The following is an 18065-nucleotide window of genomic DNA, read 5'->3' as shown; positions in this document are numbered from 1 at the left end:
TAAGATACCACCCCCTCCAAAAAAAGAAAAAAAAAGTTTGGCTCCAAGACATTCTTCTATATCTCTGAATAATCATCATTAGTAGCAATTATAATGGGGGCAGCCCTTTGTCAATTTAAATCATATTAATCATAATGACCACAGCAAGTCTGAGCCATTTGAAAGAGAGCAAGTGCCAGAAGTCACAGGTTGCATTAATTTATTTAACTCCCTTTTATTAGGCCATAACATCATGATGTCAGGGTGTAAAGGATATTTGAAAGCATTTTCTGGTCCCAGTAAGCTCAGACTCTCAGCAGCTGCATGTCTCCAAATGATGATGATTGAAGAGACAATTAGGTCTAATTCTAATTATTCCCCACTCATTACTCAAGATGAAATCCTTGACTTTGAGATGTTCAGTGATCTTGATAATGACCCTCTGGTGGTCCCTGTCTACATACCTGTCTTGAAGCAAATACAATTTCACCAATGCTTTCAAAGCATGGTTGTGATCATTGTTAAGCCTTTTCACTTGCAATGGCTGGCTTTACTTTCCCGTTTGTCTTTCTTTTTTTGGAGCTATTTCTGCTCATTTTCTTTTTAAAATGGATTTACCCAGTTTGCACATTCAGGGATGAACACAGCAGAAATGGCAGTGAAGGTCTGACCATTTCCAAAGTCACAATGTGATTTCTGGCCCCAAATACCCCTATTCCTCATTATTGGCTATGCTGGTTTGGTCTGGTTGGAGTTGCAATCCACTAATATCTGGGGAAACCCATCCCCTCACTAGAAGGTGGGGATTACTGAGTTTTATGAGCTCATGAATGGAGTGGACAAATTAGAGGAGGAAACCTTCCCTTCCCTGAACTCACAATCAACCTATGAAATGCTCAGGCAGTAAATTAAGCAGAAAGTAACATTCTTCACACTCCCAGCCTGCATTATTACAATTTGTGGGGATGGTTATAGTTGAAATCTGAAACCCAATGCAGAGTTTCCTGGGAGCAGGTCCCATTGACCTAAATAGGATTCACTTCTGAGTTTTTTGTTTGTTTAGTCACAAAGTCATTCCCAACCCCTCACGACCCCATGGACAACATTTCTCCAGTATCGCCTGTCCGCCACCATTCTTAGAGTCCACCTAAGCTCATGCCGACTGCGTCAGTGACTCCATCCAGCCACCTCATCCTCTGCCATCTCCTTCTCCTTTTGCCATCAATTGTTCCCAGCATCAGGGTCATCTCCATTACTTTTGAGTACACAGGTTTAAATACAGTTGATGGCAAGTCATCTGTTGCAAAGCATCTTTCTCGGTTTGGGGTTGTTAGATCATTTTTAACCATAACACTGCTAATAATATTGGTATCCGTGGTTTGCTGTGGTTTGTTTTGTTTTTCCCCTGGAATCTTTACTGTGAGTACTGAAAGACTAAAAAGAAATTCCAGGAGCTTTGCAGAAAGGAAAGCAAATACTCTGGAAAGGAAATTTCTTCAGAAATGAATTTCATGAAGTCAAAATAAAATAAATAATTCAAAGCAAAAACATGTTCAGTGAGCAAAGTGTGAGGGTGCATGCAGAAAATCAATATTCCACATTATCTTTGTTTGCGGGAAGACAACTGGAGCAGAACATATGAGTTAATCAAGTTCATTTTGGGGAGGGGTTGAAATGGTTCATCCCTGTCTCAGGAGTTTGAGAAAATCAAGGACAACAGATCTATCTGTAACATTTCTATAGATTTAAGAAATGGATTAAGGGGGAGGAAAGGAGGCATTAAGGCACAATTAGGACAGAAAAGAAGACCTAGCAGCATGGTTTGGTGTGCTAGGAGCTGTGGAGCTTTTCTCTTTCTGTAGAACTGTTTCTTACGTAGAAGAGCTCCTTCTGGACTCCAGATGCTGGCAGCACCATGTTTGTGTCCGACAGTTTCTTTAGGAAGGCTGCTTCATTTCAACATAATGTTTCTCCCTGAGCAATTGTGGGATTCATGGAATGTTTCAAGGATGGGATGTGATGCCTCCCCACTGCAAGATGCCTCTCTGGAGGATGAGAAATCACCCAACACTAGCAACCCCCAGGAGAACCAGGAAGAGCCCAAGTCCTTAGGGGTGACTACCAGGAGAATATCACCTGTGGGGGACAAGGTCTCTGATCCAGTACTGGGAGCCGAGACCCTCAAGCCCTTGGGAGAGGTGGTATCTGGAAAGTCAGGAACTTACAGGGATAGAATCAGAGGTTTGCTTGACAGAAAATGTCTACTGGTATTCATCTGTAGACATCTTTTAAATATATGCATGCTGTCAAACACATTTTTGGGGGACTGAAAATTATGTCATGAGCTTGGAAATGTGCAGACTTTAAATACAGATTGCACCTTTTACACCAAACATGGAGTTGGATGCAAAGTGGGGGCATGTTACTCACAACCAGACACATTTTACATATATCCCTATTCACATCTTGCCCTGAAATCACTCCCCCACCTCAAATTGTCAACAGGTCTGGTTCAGAAGTTTGAGGTGGTAGAGCAGAACATCCTAAACTTAAAATTCTGGAAGTGTTTGTCTGGGACTTCCACTCTATTGTGTACATGAGTAATCTTGAAAGCCTTGCATTTTTCCTGGACTAAAGGAGCCAAGCAATCATTGCTTTTTCCATTGGAGCAGAATCAAGTAGGTTCCTAGGAATAAAACAACACAGCTTTTGGGATTTCTGCAGACTGAAGCCTTCTCAATGTTTCAGTAAAGGCCTTATGCAAAAGCATCATATGGAGGACAGGAGAAAATATCAAGGAGTCTCATTTAAATGGATCTTGCTACATTCCTTGCTATGTCAACAACAATAGCAAAATCACTTCACAATTTTTTAAAACCCTGACTATGTTCTGATGTTCAAAGTATGTTTCAGATTAAAAAAAAAAATCTCTTCTATTTCCTCCTGCTTCACATGCACACTTAAAGGCCATTCTGACAGCTTGTCAGGAGATCTAGTTAAATCAAGCTATTACGAGGAGAATCAGTGGGAAAAAGTGCTGGCATGAGTCTGAGAAACACCCTCCCTTCCTCCGTTAAAGAAAATAAGTTTGAGCCCAGCCTGGTGTGTGAGATGTTGCCTGAGATACGGCTCTAATTCACCTTTCCAGATTGTCTCTCTGGTATTCTTTTCTGAAGAAAAATACATTTATTTCATCATACTGTTGAGAAAGGCAGTTTCCAGCTTGCATTTTCAAGCCATGCCTTCAGCATATCTTGAGGGGAGATTTCTTTCTGCAGTCCCTGGAGACACTGCCTTTTCCCAGTGACCAGGGACAGTGGAGGATTTAACAGATCGTGTCCTTCATTGCCCCTTTTATCGCACTATAAGGGGGAGGATGCTGGCTCAACTTATGGATAATTTCTCTGGCTCAGAAGCGGGCTGTATTAATTTTTTGCTCATGGATGTATTTCCTTATGTTACCAAGTGGCAAATTTTCTATGTTATCTTTTAAATTTACCAAGACTATCTTATCCATTAATTCTGTCAGAAATCTGGCCAAATATTGTTTTAGGTTGCTTTCAGTATTTTATTTATCCATTGGGGTTGTAACTGTTTCAGTTATTCTGTATTTATAGTTTGGGTGTACTTAATATGCATGTTTTTGGTTTTTGTAATGTCTGTGATTTCAACAATAAAATTCGCTACAATGGAAGGAACAATTACATATTGGCAGAGTTCGCACATCACACCAAACAAAGCTGCACTGCTTTTCCACTGTCAGATTTTTGTCCAAACCTGTCACTCAGACAGTCTCACAGTTCCCATGGAAACATGGTTCCCATGCTCCCTACTCCATCTTCCCATTCTCGCCACATGTTCTACCATCCCCTATTAATAAAATATTCTTCCTTACACTATAGCTCCTTGCGGCCCTCAGCCACCTTGATCTACTGAGCTTTGAGGGGTGGGGTTCCCGCTCCTATTTATTTAACTAATTTCTAGCAACCATTAGCCAAATGACTCTTTGGGTGGTTTCCCCCATCCAACTGTACTTACATTGTATGCAAGGCTTATAAAGACTCATAACAAACACTCTTGCCATAATTCCCCTCTTCTCCCTCTGCACATTTCCTAGAATCATATATTTGGAATGGGGCCTAGAAGGCCATGGGGTCCAACCACCTGATCAGTGCAGGACTCAAGTCCCCCATCCAGTTTCCAACCAGGGCTGACCCTGCTTAGCTTCCAAGATTGGGAAGGATCAGGCACATCAGGCTGGATGGAGGAGGCATGCTTGCCTTCAGAAATCCCCTCCTGAAGGGATGGAGCCCAGGCATGTTCATAAGGAGAGTTCCTGGAGGTTCAACAAACCACTCTGTGGTTTCTACTTGGGAGCAATAAAGAAAGTTCTGGAAAACAGCCTGTGGCTGGTGATTGCTTGAAGAGCAACTTTGGCTTGCAACAGTTGCTCCCTGGGTTTGTGGATTTCATGAGCAGATGTAATGTTCAAAACATTGTTTCCCCAAAGAACAATGAAAATGACTATTGCCCCACCTGCTTCAGGAAGAGAGAGCAGAGGGCATAAAACCCAGATATTAATGTTTACAATCAATTTTGGTGCATTCCTTGTCCTTGTTCTCAAGAGGTCCATAGAATGAGCTACTTTATGGAAGGTCAGTACTTTTTCCTGAAGGAGTCCCTAGGAACACAATTCATCCCAGGTGATGGTTTACCCATTTTATGCTGTATCTGTTGTAGGTTAACAATGTTCACACTAACAAATTGAATGCTGACAGTTTATTTTATTGGACAATCTGGCAAACTGAACTTTTAAGTGACTGTGCTGGCAGTTACGGTGATGCCATAATATAATTTGAAGATTCTGGAGCCAAAGTGGCCCTGGAAATAGGGATCTTTAGCAAAACTTGACTGAGGGCTTCTCCACACAGCCAGTACAAGTTTGGGAGTAGGTGTGTGACCTCATCCAGAGTTTTGACCTCCACCAGGATCAAATCTGTATAGACTTCTGCAGTACTCTAATGAATCCCCAGGCATGTTCAGAAAGGGAGAAGGGTGGCTACTTATGCCACAACCACTCCAGTATGGATGCTGCTTCACTTCTTGCTGCCATACAACCTACTATTCATCTGTATGTATAGGTTGCTCCATCAATCCAGTTTATCAAGTGATCAACATTCCTACTTGAATGGAAGAGCCCTGGATATGTCCATTGTTATACACATGGTGCTGTTACACATGTTCCCATCCTTAAACTTATGGGAACTCTAGGAACGAATGACCTCCAAAAGGTGCTTGATTGTCCTGGTCAGCTCTTTTTATGCAAGACTGTGGCTTTCTTTCTGGAAGCAATCCATCTCATATGTTGGGTTTCCCTTCTTCTGCTGCCTTCGATCTTCCCTAGCATGACTGTCTTCTCTAGTGAATCTGGCCTTCTCATGACTGCCCAAAGTAGAACAGCTTCGGTTTTGTCACTTTTCAGACTTGTTTTGACCTGAGGCCTACCTGTTCACTTTCAGTCAATCCAGGGTATTTACAAAGTTCTCCTCCACCACAATGGTTTGAAGGCATCAGTTTTCATCCTGTCAGCTTGCTTCACTATTCAGCTTTCACACCCAGACATGGTGATTGGGAATACAGTGAGTCAGATGACCTTGACCTAAATCGCCAGTGAAGCAACCTCGCACTTTCTTGTTCCTTCATTGCTTCCCTTCCCTGTCTCAGTTTTCTTCAAATTTCTTGGCTGCAGTCTCCCTTTGAATTGATGACTGAGCCAAACTATGCAAGAACATCCACAATTTCAATGTCTTCATTGTTGACACATTACACACAGACACACCTTTAATGTTGACATCAAACATGCAGCTACCAGGAGATATGGCCATTATTTTCATCAGCATGCAGCACTGCTAATGGGCACCATCTTCTCACATGTTCACAGAACATGCACTGTGTGAACAAAAGCCCTTCCAGACATGTGCTGTGATTTACTTATCACTTGTTTATTCAAAAATACCTCTCCCATCTAACAAAGTCATGCAAGCTTATATTCTGAAAAGGAATCCCAATGCCATAAAACTCCCCCTTCATGCTAATCCTCTTCTGTATTACTCTGTTTGCCTTTATGGAAACTCCATAAGCATTTCACAGCTCCTACCTCTAGTCTGGTGCTCTGCTTCCAGTTAAATATTCAACCCACTGTGTTGCTGCTTTCATTGCCCTTTAAAAGTGGAATATGGATTTCTGAAGGGAACAGCTTCTCTATCTGTGGAAACTCTCCAGACAGTTTGACACTTGGAAGGCCAGATGAACCCCACTTTGAATTGCCAGCAGATGATTTTCCAGTGTCTGTCTCTCTCCCTCTCTCCCTGCACTTCTTTCTGGTTTTCTTGCTTTCCTTCCTTCCTGACAGATTTGAGCTCCGTCAAATTCTTTCTTGCAATCACTGCAGAAAAGTTTGCATTCCGAGTCTGACTGATGCTTAGAATGAAGCCCCAGACAGACAATGTGTTAGCCAGGCAAGATGGAGTGACAAAGCAGCCACTTTTGCTCAAATGCCATTCCCATGGGGTAATAAAATGGCTCTGTCAGTGCTGAGAGGAGAAAGGACCTTGTCTTGGCAGGTTAAGTGAAGTTGAGACAGTATAAATTATCCTGGTGGAATTCACAAACTAGACTTTGCAGCATCACATATGGAATTTAGCTGGGTTTGCAATGTTTCTTGCTTGTAAATGAAATGGGAAATGCTAAATAATGGGGAAGCCAGAGTATAAATCTATGTCTTGTGCCTAACTCAATAAAATCAACGGAGCACTTCTTTTGGTACTTTCATGTGCCCTCTTACCTAGTAGAAGGCTAGGTAAGAAGGAGGGTCATTTCTGAGTAGGAACCTGCTCAGGATTGCATCCAAGCGTCCAGACCGATGCTGCTAGAGAGCATCTAGATGGTCAAAGGATTATTTGGAGTTGCAGTCCTGGCCCTGGAAACTTCCTTTGATGGAGGAAGTGAGGCTCCAAGCTGGAGCTCCCAACCTCTGTCCTTTCAGCTGGCATAGGGAGTGTCCAATGAAACTCCAAGGTAGCAAAAGCAATCTCCAAGATGGACTTTTCTGGGTCAAAGGGGGACAGAGAGGTGAGGAGACAGGAAAAGATATGCGTGGAGTCTTTTGGGGGTGCCAATCAAGTGGAGGAGCCATAGTTGCTGTGGGGGACTCTTTCCTGCAAATAGTAGCTGCCAGAAACTCCTTGCTTTGAATAGTAGTTGAGGGATACTGCTTGCGACATGGGATTGAAACCCATGTATGTTGTAAAGACCCAATGCCTTGCTAGGTATACTGTCTCCCCTGAAGGATGGCATTGTGGGCCAGCTTCCCCCCCCCACCCCCCAGAACACAGATGGTTCTTTGGCAAATATTCTCCAGTGCACTTCCAGCAAGACCAACCAACAAAAAATGCATCTGAGGATGCACAGAGCAGTTGGTGGAACCAATCCAGCAACTGCTTCTGAGAACTCTCCTTCTGAGTACCCTTGGAATGACCCTGCCGTAATCTGTACATCTTTACATTGTGACCAGAGGAAACTTTAAGGTTATGGGCAATTCCCGAGGGATGCTGCTCCAGAAATCAAAGGCAAGGAATGGCTCACCACAGGAACTCCCTAGACACAGCCAAGAATTTTGCTTCTTGAGTTTGTACCACGGAAGAGAGCTCATGGTAAATTTCTTCCCATTGTTATCACTGTTTGGTTGGCCTAATCCAGTTTCCATGGTAATCAGTTAGCTTTGCTATTGACATCTGTAAAAACAGGAATCCCGATGGGTCCAAGACAGGGGAAAAAAAAGGTATAGCATGTTTTAATCCCATTGAGGAACAAGGATGTCACTTCGATAATGAATGCTGGAGATGTGATTTTAAGCTACAGGGGAAATAGAAAATTTGAATATGTTGTTCTGCCTCTAATGCAGCTTCCTTTTGCGACTTGGAGTCAATCTCTGCTTCAAGGTTTTATGGTTGCAGCTGGAACAATAATGTGTGTATCTAGTTTGAGGGGGGTGGATATTATCTAAAATAATATCAAATTCAACTGGCATTATAAGGAAATGTACTTGCTAGAGGGGTTGGGGAAAGATCCCTTTTAAAATCATAACATACGCTGGGCCTCTAATTGTTGTGCAAATAATCCTGAATATAACCATGTCTCTGAGACTAGGTCCTTAAAATCAGGAGCAGAATTCTCTGCTAGAATCTTTCAACAGTGAAGTATCCACTCCCTTGAGCCATATTGGAAATATGCTGGAATTTGTTGTGTTTAATTATTCATGAAAAATATGTGGACTGCAATGGATGGAGATGTTTGTGTGTGTGTGTGTGTGTGTGTGTGTGTGTGTGTATTATATATATGCATGAGAATTTATGAAAACATTAGTGAGATTCACCAATCAAACTAAGGCTGCTTCTGGGCCAAAACTCAATCTTCCTTTGTGATAAATAATAATTCACTCCATCCTGTTACTTAGAGGCAAAGTAGGGATTACTATGGTCCTGACTAAACATTTTTTAAAGCAGGCATACTTGTAATCTGTGAAAGGAGAGTGTGGAATTTTGTGTGTTCTGGACACATTTGGATTGCAACATTCAGAATTCCCAGTCAGTGGCCCTGCTGGATGGGATTTCTGGAAGCTGTGGTCCAAATGGCTATGAAGGCCACCATGGTGGGGAAGGCATCTCCTGATGGTGCCCCAGTCTCCCCCCTCTGAAGCAGCAGTGGCAGATAGCCAAAACTGGCTATCTAGAGCCGGGAAAGTAGAGAGGAGCCCATCCTCCAAGCCATGCAGAGTCTGCTGCCCTGTAGATCTTTTTTTTTACTATCTTGAATTGCACACAAATACATGGAAAAATTAAGCAATGCACTAACACACACACACAATTAAAAAATAAACATGGCTTTGGCTTCTTTCTTTCTTTCTTTTTTTGCATACTCTGCTTATTGATGGTATGCTGAGCTAAGAAAAAACACTCATGATGTTCTGTGCCAGCAAGACGAGTAGAGGTGACATACATCGCTGCCTGCCCTACTTTTGTAAAGGAGGGGAGGGATCTGGTTCCATCAAGATGGAAGGAAAGACTCTTGAGAAGCTGCAAAGTGCAGATTGCTCAGATGAAACACAAATGTACTTCTCCAGAGTGTGCAAAGAAACAACGGAGGGACGAGTTTAGCCCTCATTGAATTTGGGCAAGGAGACAGCAAGAGGGACAGAAAGAAGCTTCTGGCAGGAATGTCTATTTCCAATGGTGTATCTTCTTCTTTGGTACTCTGTTTACACACACACCCCTTTAGGTTTCCAATGTTTCTGGAAGCCATCTTGGTAGGATTTTATCTACCCAGACCATTCATTGATCTATCCAAAAATAAAATCCTGCTCCTCCAGATGAAATGAAGTGGGTGGCCACAGAAGGGAGGGACTGTTCCATGTTGGCTTCCCATTTCTGGAGTGCTCTCCTCGAAAGCGTCCAGCTGGCAGCTACGTCAGTTTCGTTCTAGGCTGCTTTTATTCTTCCATTAGTGCTTTTGTACTATTAGTACTATTGCATTCTGCTGCTCATTTTAATTTGGTTATTCTGATCTGCATGCAGTTTTTATGTTTGCATTTTATGTTTTTTTAATGTATTCTATGCCACCCAAAGGATTTCACTGCTTGGGCAGTCTAAAAGTACAGTGATGGCAATCATGGTAGTGGTGATGATATAGGAAGTAGACACCTAATAAAAAGGAAGCTAAGTGGGCAAACCTTTGCACACTTGTCTGGAATTAAGCCCCATTTAACACAGTGGAGCTTCCACCTGAGTAGAGAAGCATCAGATTAATCCATGCAGTGCAGTCTCTAAAAATTGTATTTCTTTTTTGGACAGGTGGGACATAATATCAAGGCATATGGATGTCAGCAAAGAAAACATGATTTTTTTTCAAGCTCCAAGTTTTGAAAGCAGCCAATCCTAGAAAGCTTTTGTGGGGGTGGGGGAAGAGATGAAAAAATTTGATCATGGGCAGCAAAAAACCAAAAAAGTGCCTTTTATTTAGTCACAGAAAACATCAGCCCAAAGACTCAATTTCTGACACCTTCAGTGACAGCAATATTGACACTTCATGGTGTATTTGCATAATGTCAGTAAATTATCTAAGCAAGATTACTGTGAGAAGAAAGCTGATCACAGTTCCCGATGGAGTTTATAATTACCTGCCAATATGTCCATACAGAAAGAGGAAATGTACTCGTACCTGAATCTGGGTTTTTATATATAAGCACCTTTGCCCCTGTGACCCATGGAGAGGGGTGATTACAAAAACTAGCTTTGTTGTTCAACTTGCTTGGATTGCGTAGAAGTGAATGGAAGGGGTGTTCTGGAACAGTGTTATTGATATGAGCATCTGATCATGAAACCAAACCAATCTTGTTTCCTTTATTAAATCCTGCTTTTCTCTTCCAATCCCAAGGTGACCTATGTGGTTCTCCTTCCCCCTCATGCCCGTTTTATCTTAAGCCTGGCCAAGGTTTGTCCAAGACACAGAAATTGTAACCCATCCAAGGTGACCCAGTGAGTGCAGTGCTTTAGCCTGTGTGCATGGAAGCAAATGCAGCATGAATTTGTATAAAGTTCCAGAGAGGGGTGGGGAGAAGCATTTGCAAGTCCACAGGTTCTGCGTGAGGAAAAGCTGGACTGCTGAGGTGGGATGTACAGAAATTCAAATGCTTTGCATCCATTGCAGATATGTCCAGAATCCCATACCTGAACTAAAGATGGGATGGGCCATTGGCCCATTTTTTAGAGGATTTGTGCAAATTTGGACATGCACTAATGCAGAATATTGGGGGGAAATAAAGTTTTTGGGTGCAGTCTGCGGAACTTCAATATGCCTGTGCCTGGCTGATTCTCTGTCCCCAGCGGCCATTCCCAATGCTCTGAGTTGTCCATGAGTTGAATGGGCCCTCTGTTTGCTCAACCCAGTTTCCTTCCAGCCACCTTTCTTTAAGGGGGCTCATTCCTGTCCTGAAGTATCACAGAGGTACTCTCCACCTAGGCTTGGCTTCTTTTGCTTATCATACCCTCAAAGCCTTGCTTTTTCTGCCCATTTCATTCTCCTGCTTAAAGAATCTTTCACTGCTTAGGCCACAAGCCTATAAAACCTGGATAGATATACCCTTTCCTGTCTTACTTTCAGATGTACAATGCATTGCCCCCTAATGCAGACAGACCCTGGGGAATGCACCTCTCCTGATTCATGAGTGCTCCCTGATCTTTCTGGCATGGTTATATGGGCATGTCTTGCTATTCACAGCACAGGTAGATCCAAACTTTACAGGGGGCATTTCTCTATTTGTGCGTTTGTTTCATCCAAGTCCACTTGGAAGATTAAAAATTATTTAAAAGGGAGGATGGGCAAGACTGTCCAGTTGCCTATTGATGGTGGATACCAGAAAGCAGACCGACCAGCTGTGGAAAGATATATTGTATTTCTATCCAAATTATAGTAATTTCTAAATTATCATCTATTGAAATAGATTAGCACATGCATATTTTATGTTAAGGTTTTGCTTTTTGCTGATACTTTCATTTTCTTAGTGAGGTCGGCAGGTCAGCATATTGCTTATGACCAAAAGCCTTTGCAGAAATTAAAAGTGCATTTTCAATATGCGGTGTGGCAAATCACAGTGCACACACATGCACAGAGAGAGACTTTCACTGGCACAGCACATTTAATAGGTGCATTTGAAAATGTATAAATGCCTGTCTTCTCCACCTGCCACCCCATGAAGAGGAACCACTCCTGGAACTTCATCCTCCCTCCAAGTTTCCACCAAGGTCCCAGCAGAGGTGCCTACTCCATCCTTGCCTCTGTATCTCTCTTGGATAGACCAGCCAATTCCCAGCATGCATGCAGCTCTTTCTCACTGCCAGATATAGGATGAGTGGTGAAGGAAGTGGGTTTCTGCTGCAGATACCAGCTAGAACCATCTCCCCAACGATCTGTGTTTTGGACTTGGACTTAGTCTTATACTGTAAGACCTACAGGGATCCACCTCTTTTGATGGAAATTTGTATTACTGCAGACACTCCAACATGATGGCAAGGCATCCCTGCTGCCTTTGATGACCCTTCTCATTTCCCCAAAGCCCCCTCTCCAGATGGTACCATTGTGGTCTTCTGGCCTGGTCTAGACCTGCTACCTTATTGACCAAGCCACCCATCTATGAGGAGGGAATCGGGTGGCGAGACACTGGCCTTTATTCTGGAATGCAGTGCTGAGTTTTGCAGTACTTCATCCTTAATACAAAAGGGGATGGCTGTTCTGGCTCTGTAAAGGTTCTGAAGCAAGAGTCACAAGCTGATAATGTGGAGAAGCTAAGGTATTTCTATTGCCTAAGCTGCACCCCACCACACACTTCTGCTTCCTTGTCAACTCATATTAGCCTCTCTTCAAATGTGTCCCTGCCTGGTCTATCTCTCAGAAGATGCCCACTCAAACAGAATGCTAACAAGCACCTCAATTACTAGCTTTTCCAAGCCTCCAGCATCTTTTTCCGTTTTGTAGTGTATTATTCATCACTGACCATGAGGGGAAAATGTAATATAAAATAGCACCTGACTGATTTTACTATGAAGTAACAGAGGAACATGGCTGAGAGAAAAAGAGCATGAACTTTTTGTGTGACAGTACAGATCATTTCAGGATTCAGGATTCAGACAGATGAGACAAGAAAGGAAAAAGGTAGTTGGTTGTAACTGATAGAACAAAGAGAGAAGGGAAGGGAAATAGTCTGCAGGTCAAAAGAGATGGGAGAGAGGACCTTTCAAAAGGGATCCATTCTCACATTAATCTCAGCTAATATTTTAAGGAAGCCTGCTCCAACCCTGTTCCCTCCAGTTGTGTTGGACTATAAGTCCCATCTGCCGCAGTCAGTCAAGGATGGTGGATATTGTCCTCCAAAATATTTTGAGGACACCAGGTTGGAGAGAAGGTGCTTCTCTTCAGGGAAAATAAATTGAAACATGCTTTTATAACAAAACAATCAAGCTAAGAGCAAAGACAGTCAAGTCTCAAGTGCAGGAGGGCAGCATTAAGGGGATCTTGCTTGAGGACTTAGAAACATCTGGAGACTGCACTGGGTGTTTGCCCAGCCACCTTTCTCATGCCTGCTCACAACATACCGGAGCAAAATGCATGCAGATGGAGAAAGAGGAAATCTACCTTGCCAGCAATATAAGATGATGCATTTAAATTTGGGGGCCATGAGGGCTTCAATACTCATGTAGCCACTGAAAGTATTTGTTGAACATCTGTCCATGTGTATCTCATTCTCAATTCCCAGATTGATTTGTGCTAAATTGCTAATTTGTGCAAATTCTGCAGCAGATTGACTCAGCCCTGCTTTAGCTTATGAAGAGAATTTGTGCAAATTTGGAGATGCTCCATCTGCTTGCTTCTGACTGGCGTAAGTGTCCTATATACACAAAGCAAGCAGCAAGCATAAATGCAAATCAGTCAGGAGCTGAATGGCAAGATGATATCTGGAGAATGTCAGTGCTCTTGAACATTGCTTGGCCACCCATCCTCAATTTAAATATGATAAATGGAGTGCTGTTAGTACCTTCCATAAACGCATTTTCCTGTTCAAAAACAAACACTACCTTTATACAGGAAATATACAAGCAGTAAGCTTGGGGTAAACTGATGTTGCTTCTGTTTTTGCAGGGCTTTATATTAAGCAGTGTCTATACTGAGATTCACTATGTGTTAGCTTATGTTTCTACCAGGCAAAATAGAATAACTTTCTATATGATTAAATATATGGGCCTTGGGCCAGACTGTCTCTCCACTTTCTGGTCCCAGTTCCTGAGAAGGGCTTAACTCTCCAGCTAGTCATGCACAGCCAATTTAAGTCAAGTCTGTTGTGAATCTGCCTTCACTATAAGCCAGGCATCATTCTGCTTCATTAATGCACATCTAATAACTGCAGAGATACAACCACAAAAACCTGCATTCACCTTCACCTGAATTCAGGGAATCATCTTTCGATTTTGGTAGGATAAAATGTTGCTCAGCAAACTCACAGGACTTGTTAAAACTGAACTGATGCAACTTCTTTTATGTTGCCCCCAAACTAGGAATGAGGGGGCACAGTGCTCATTAGCCACCTGTTGCTCATCCTCTTGGCTACCTCTGGAGGAAAGTTGCAATTACTTCTTAAATAAGCTAGTCTCTTCTCCACTCATGCCTCAGAGATTCTGAGAGGCCCTGGAGTTGGTCTGACAGTACAGCTGGAGCCTCTCTTTTCTCCACTGGGAAAAGTCAGCAAGGTCTGGAGGACGTTCATCTTGGAACCTCATCCTCTAGCTTCATCTTCTGAAGCATCATGTTCCCTGGCAGATAATCACCCAGTGACTCCACAGATAAGCTTATTAGCCCAGTAACTGTGCTGCAGGATCAAGCTGATACCTGTTCATGCTTTCTTCAGCAATAATTTGTGATTTATTTTCATTGCAAAGAGATATCCATGTTCTCAATGTGCATTTACATTGTTTCCTTCCTTTCACAGTTTACCAGAATAAACCCACACTCTGAAGGCCATGCAAAGTGGCCATAGCAGAAATTACATTTGCATTGGTTCAGGCTTCTCCTTATTTCTTAGAAATGTGATGTGGTGGGTTTAGGCATGAAGGAAAATTCAAACTTGATTTTGCAGTTAAGAGCTCTGTTATCCTTCTAATGCACCCTTCCCTGTGTTTTGTGATGATTTTGTCCTATTCAAAGTGTAAATGAGGCCCACTGAAATCTATATGCTAGGCATTTCCAGAAGCACTGAAACAGGATCAGAACCAAGGCAATGAGGATCCCCTCCCTCCTGCCACCAATATCTGCACCAGCAGGACACCCACTCCCTGCCTCTCTCCTGCCTAGGTCACATACAGGGTGACCAAAACTGTTTCTGTGCCCCAATCCAATTCAGTGACAACTGAATGGGCTCTAGATCAGCAGTCCCATCCTCATTTACTTGGAGGTGGTTGGCCAACATTGCCGTAAGGACCTGCCCAGAATTATTCACCCTCAGGCAGGATATAGATACTTGAGACAGAATACAATATGGAGTAGGGACCAAATACAGCAAGGAGCAGACAAGGAACAGGAGATGACCTACAGCCAGCAGACAAACTTGCTTTACTACAGCAACATAACACAGTCAGAGACCTGCATTGCTAAAACCAGTCCCACTGCAGAGCTTTCTCTTATATAGCTCTTTCCCCAAGACTCAGCTGGCACTCATCAGTAGATCAGCAGGGCCTGGGACTGTTCCTGCAAATACAGTGGTGTTTTCTCTGGTTCTGGCCCCCAGAGCAGCCCAGACCCTGACTCCTTAGGAGGTCAGGCATGTACAAATATCATGCTGAGTTTTTATGCCTGTTAAGATACCTTTCATCTGGGAGGCCCTTTTTGTGGTCTAGCCATAGTTTTAATGTCATGTTTTAGTTTATTGTTTTTATTCTTTTATTTGCTTTAAAGTAGCACTGTTCACTTCTCCTGAAACTGCTTGTATGTGGTTGCTGTTATGTGCTGTCAAATCATCTCTTGGGGTGATCCTATGAATGAAAGCTCTCCAAAGTGTCCTATCAAAGGTGGAATGGTATAACAACACTGTCAAGAAATAAATAAAAAGTGTGTAATGCATGCACACATGATTATGTATATTCATGAATATTTGACAAAGAAAATTGCTTGCCCAAATGCATGTATTAGGAAAATGTGCCCATAATAGTTATGCCAATGTTAGCAGTATTGACGAAGTTTTGGGGTTAACCCAACTTAAAATTAGAGAAAATTCTCAAAGCTTAGGACAAACTATTGAAAATTGAAAGGAAGTATTCTATAGGAATGTGCAAATCAGCAGTGCTCAAGCTTGTCCAGATTCCATCCCAGACTTGTGTCAACTCAAGTCCCTATGAGGTGATAAGCAGTGTGTTTTCTCTCCATGTTGCCAGGATCCGAAGCAGCTTCAGGGCTCCATCTGCTGGCAAAGAACCTGCACAGCAGCCCTGGTAGTTGCAGGATTACTCCTGCAATCTACTGCAGCCTCCAGGGCACTCATGGGCACCACCTGGGAGCCCTGGAATTAGAGCTATATAAGAGCCGGCTCTTCCCTCTAGAAGCCTTTTTGGCAGTAAATATTTGCAGACTTAGTGTAGTGCTCCTTGCTTTTTGTGACCTGAGTTCTTGTACCTTAGTCCTGTTGTGTACCCTGCTCTGGACCTTACCTGGTTTCTTGGTCATTGCTTACTCCTCCTCCAGCCCTCAGCTGCCTGTTCCTGTCTGCATTGCTTCCTTGGTTTCATGACCCCTGGCTAGCTTGACTATGCTTTCACCTTTTGGACTGGTTTTTGAGCCACTGGATTAAGAAATCATTCTCATACTTTTGCTTGGAGCGCTCTGAGATGAAAATGCTCTATCATCTCAAATTCCTATGGCTGCTTCTTGATGGGGCTTCCTAGTTTTTTTTCCTACCCATAGATGGAAGACAAGTCATCCCCTACCCACAATTTTTTCAATCAACTAAGCATTTTTCAGAAATGGGGTCTGGGTGGGACTGTGAAGACCTGGGCTGTATGGTTTCTTTGGCCGTGCCTTCTCTGTCCACTGACATACTTCAGAAATGCTATTTTCCTCCCTTCTGTTGTCCACAGTGGCTAAGCAAGGGCAAAATGGGAGCTCCCAAGTCAGGAAAGCCTTTCTCAGCCCTACCTCCTTGGGAAAAAACATGTCTGTGCAATCTTATGCCCCATAGGAAGCTGTCTAGGGACTCCAGGGACAGTCCTCTATGTAGGTATTTTACCTGGGCTGGCAGCTTTCCTTGACACTCTCTTTAAAAATGCAATACAAGCAATGCATTCATTATGGTCTACAGCACTCTCCCCCTTACTTCGACTCCCTATTTTTTTTTTTTTTTTCTCCAGGCTGAGGGGGAAACACCGTGGCCATCCTAGAATTGCATGAAGCAAAACAAGGAAAGGGGAGGGAAAGGCACTTCCTTTCAAATGGACAATTTTCTACCTGGAAGGTGGCTTCATGCTAACCCTGGGCAGTTTTCACTGCCTCTTTTCAAGCATCCCTGGGTAAAAAGCGATGAACTGTTGTTGAATTTTCAGGCACAAACTCCAATACAGAAATTACTGCTTGTGGGATACGAATAGTACTATGGAGCATATCCACAATAGACCAGTAGTACAAGAGCAGGGCAAAATGGTAGGGCAAACCCTCAAATCAAGCTGCAGGTATATAAATATAGTAGGCTTAAACACTGTTTAGTTAATCTGTTTACTCAGAAAGTGAAGAATGGCTTTTGTCTAGGCACTGGGTGATTTTTTGGCATTGAACAAAAGGCAACAAACCAGGGACAATCTCCATGAAGGGTTCAGTTTTTCTGTGTATCTAAATCGGAAACCCTTTAATCACAGCAGCAGTTGTGAACACAGTGGTGCTTAGGGGCATCTGTTCTTTTAATATATGGGAACATATTTATTTAAAGCATCATGTTTTCATTCATTTATTTCATTTTATGCTACCCAATAGCCAAGGCACTTTGATGAATGGTTAACAAAAGTTAAAAACACACAAACAAGGAGAAAAAAATAAAATAAGGCAATAAAACCAAGCAACTGAATCAGCACACAAGTATAGCAGTGGTACAGGATAAAACGCAATGTGAAAACTAATGATTAAATGTTAACGGTTAAACTATTGGGAAAATGAAAAGGGTTTCACCTGGTTTTACTATGAGCTTTAGCCAAAAGAGCTGCTTGAGTGGCTTCCAAAGGCCTAGAAATGGATGGGAAGTTTGCAGGGTCTAAATGTACCTATCCGTACCTCTTGAACTTAGATGCAAAGTTGTACTCTTTTAGAATCTTGTGATGTAATTCAGAACTCTAAAGATGCCATTTTATAGAGCAAGCAGGTCACAATTGATCGATTCTAAAATTGTCCCATTTCATCTTTTAGTCTATGAAAGAGGTTGCACTCACACCTTTTTGAGCAAATTTCTA

At 42.6% G+C, this 18065-nt stretch overlaps 1 long non-coding RNA gene across 1 annotated transcript in view; it reads right to left on the bottom strand.

Moving 5' to 3' along the window:
- Nucleotides 1-760: 760 nt before the first annotated feature.
- Nucleotides 761-18065, bottom strand: part of LOC123021897 — a 29772-nt gene continuing 12467 nt past the window's right edge. The window contains exons 2-4 of the long non-coding RNA XR_006414421.1: nucleotides 5390-5397; nucleotides 4185-4198; nucleotides 761-771 (exon numbers count right to left, since the gene is read on the bottom strand). This is a non-coding gene — a long non-coding RNA (uncharacterized LOC123021897). The remainder of the gene's footprint in view (nucleotides 772-4184; nucleotides 4199-5389; nucleotides 5398-18065) is intronic.

Source organism: Varanus komodoensis, unplaced genomic scaffold, assembly GCF_004798865.1.
Source record: "Varanus komodoensis strain SLA01 unplaced genomic scaffold, ASM479886v1 scaffold18_3, whole genome shotgun sequence".
Lineage (NCBI taxonomy): Eukaryota > Metazoa > Chordata > Lepidosauria > Squamata > Varanidae > Varanus > Varanus komodoensis.
This window is presented reverse-complemented; position numbering and strand designations above follow the sequence as displayed.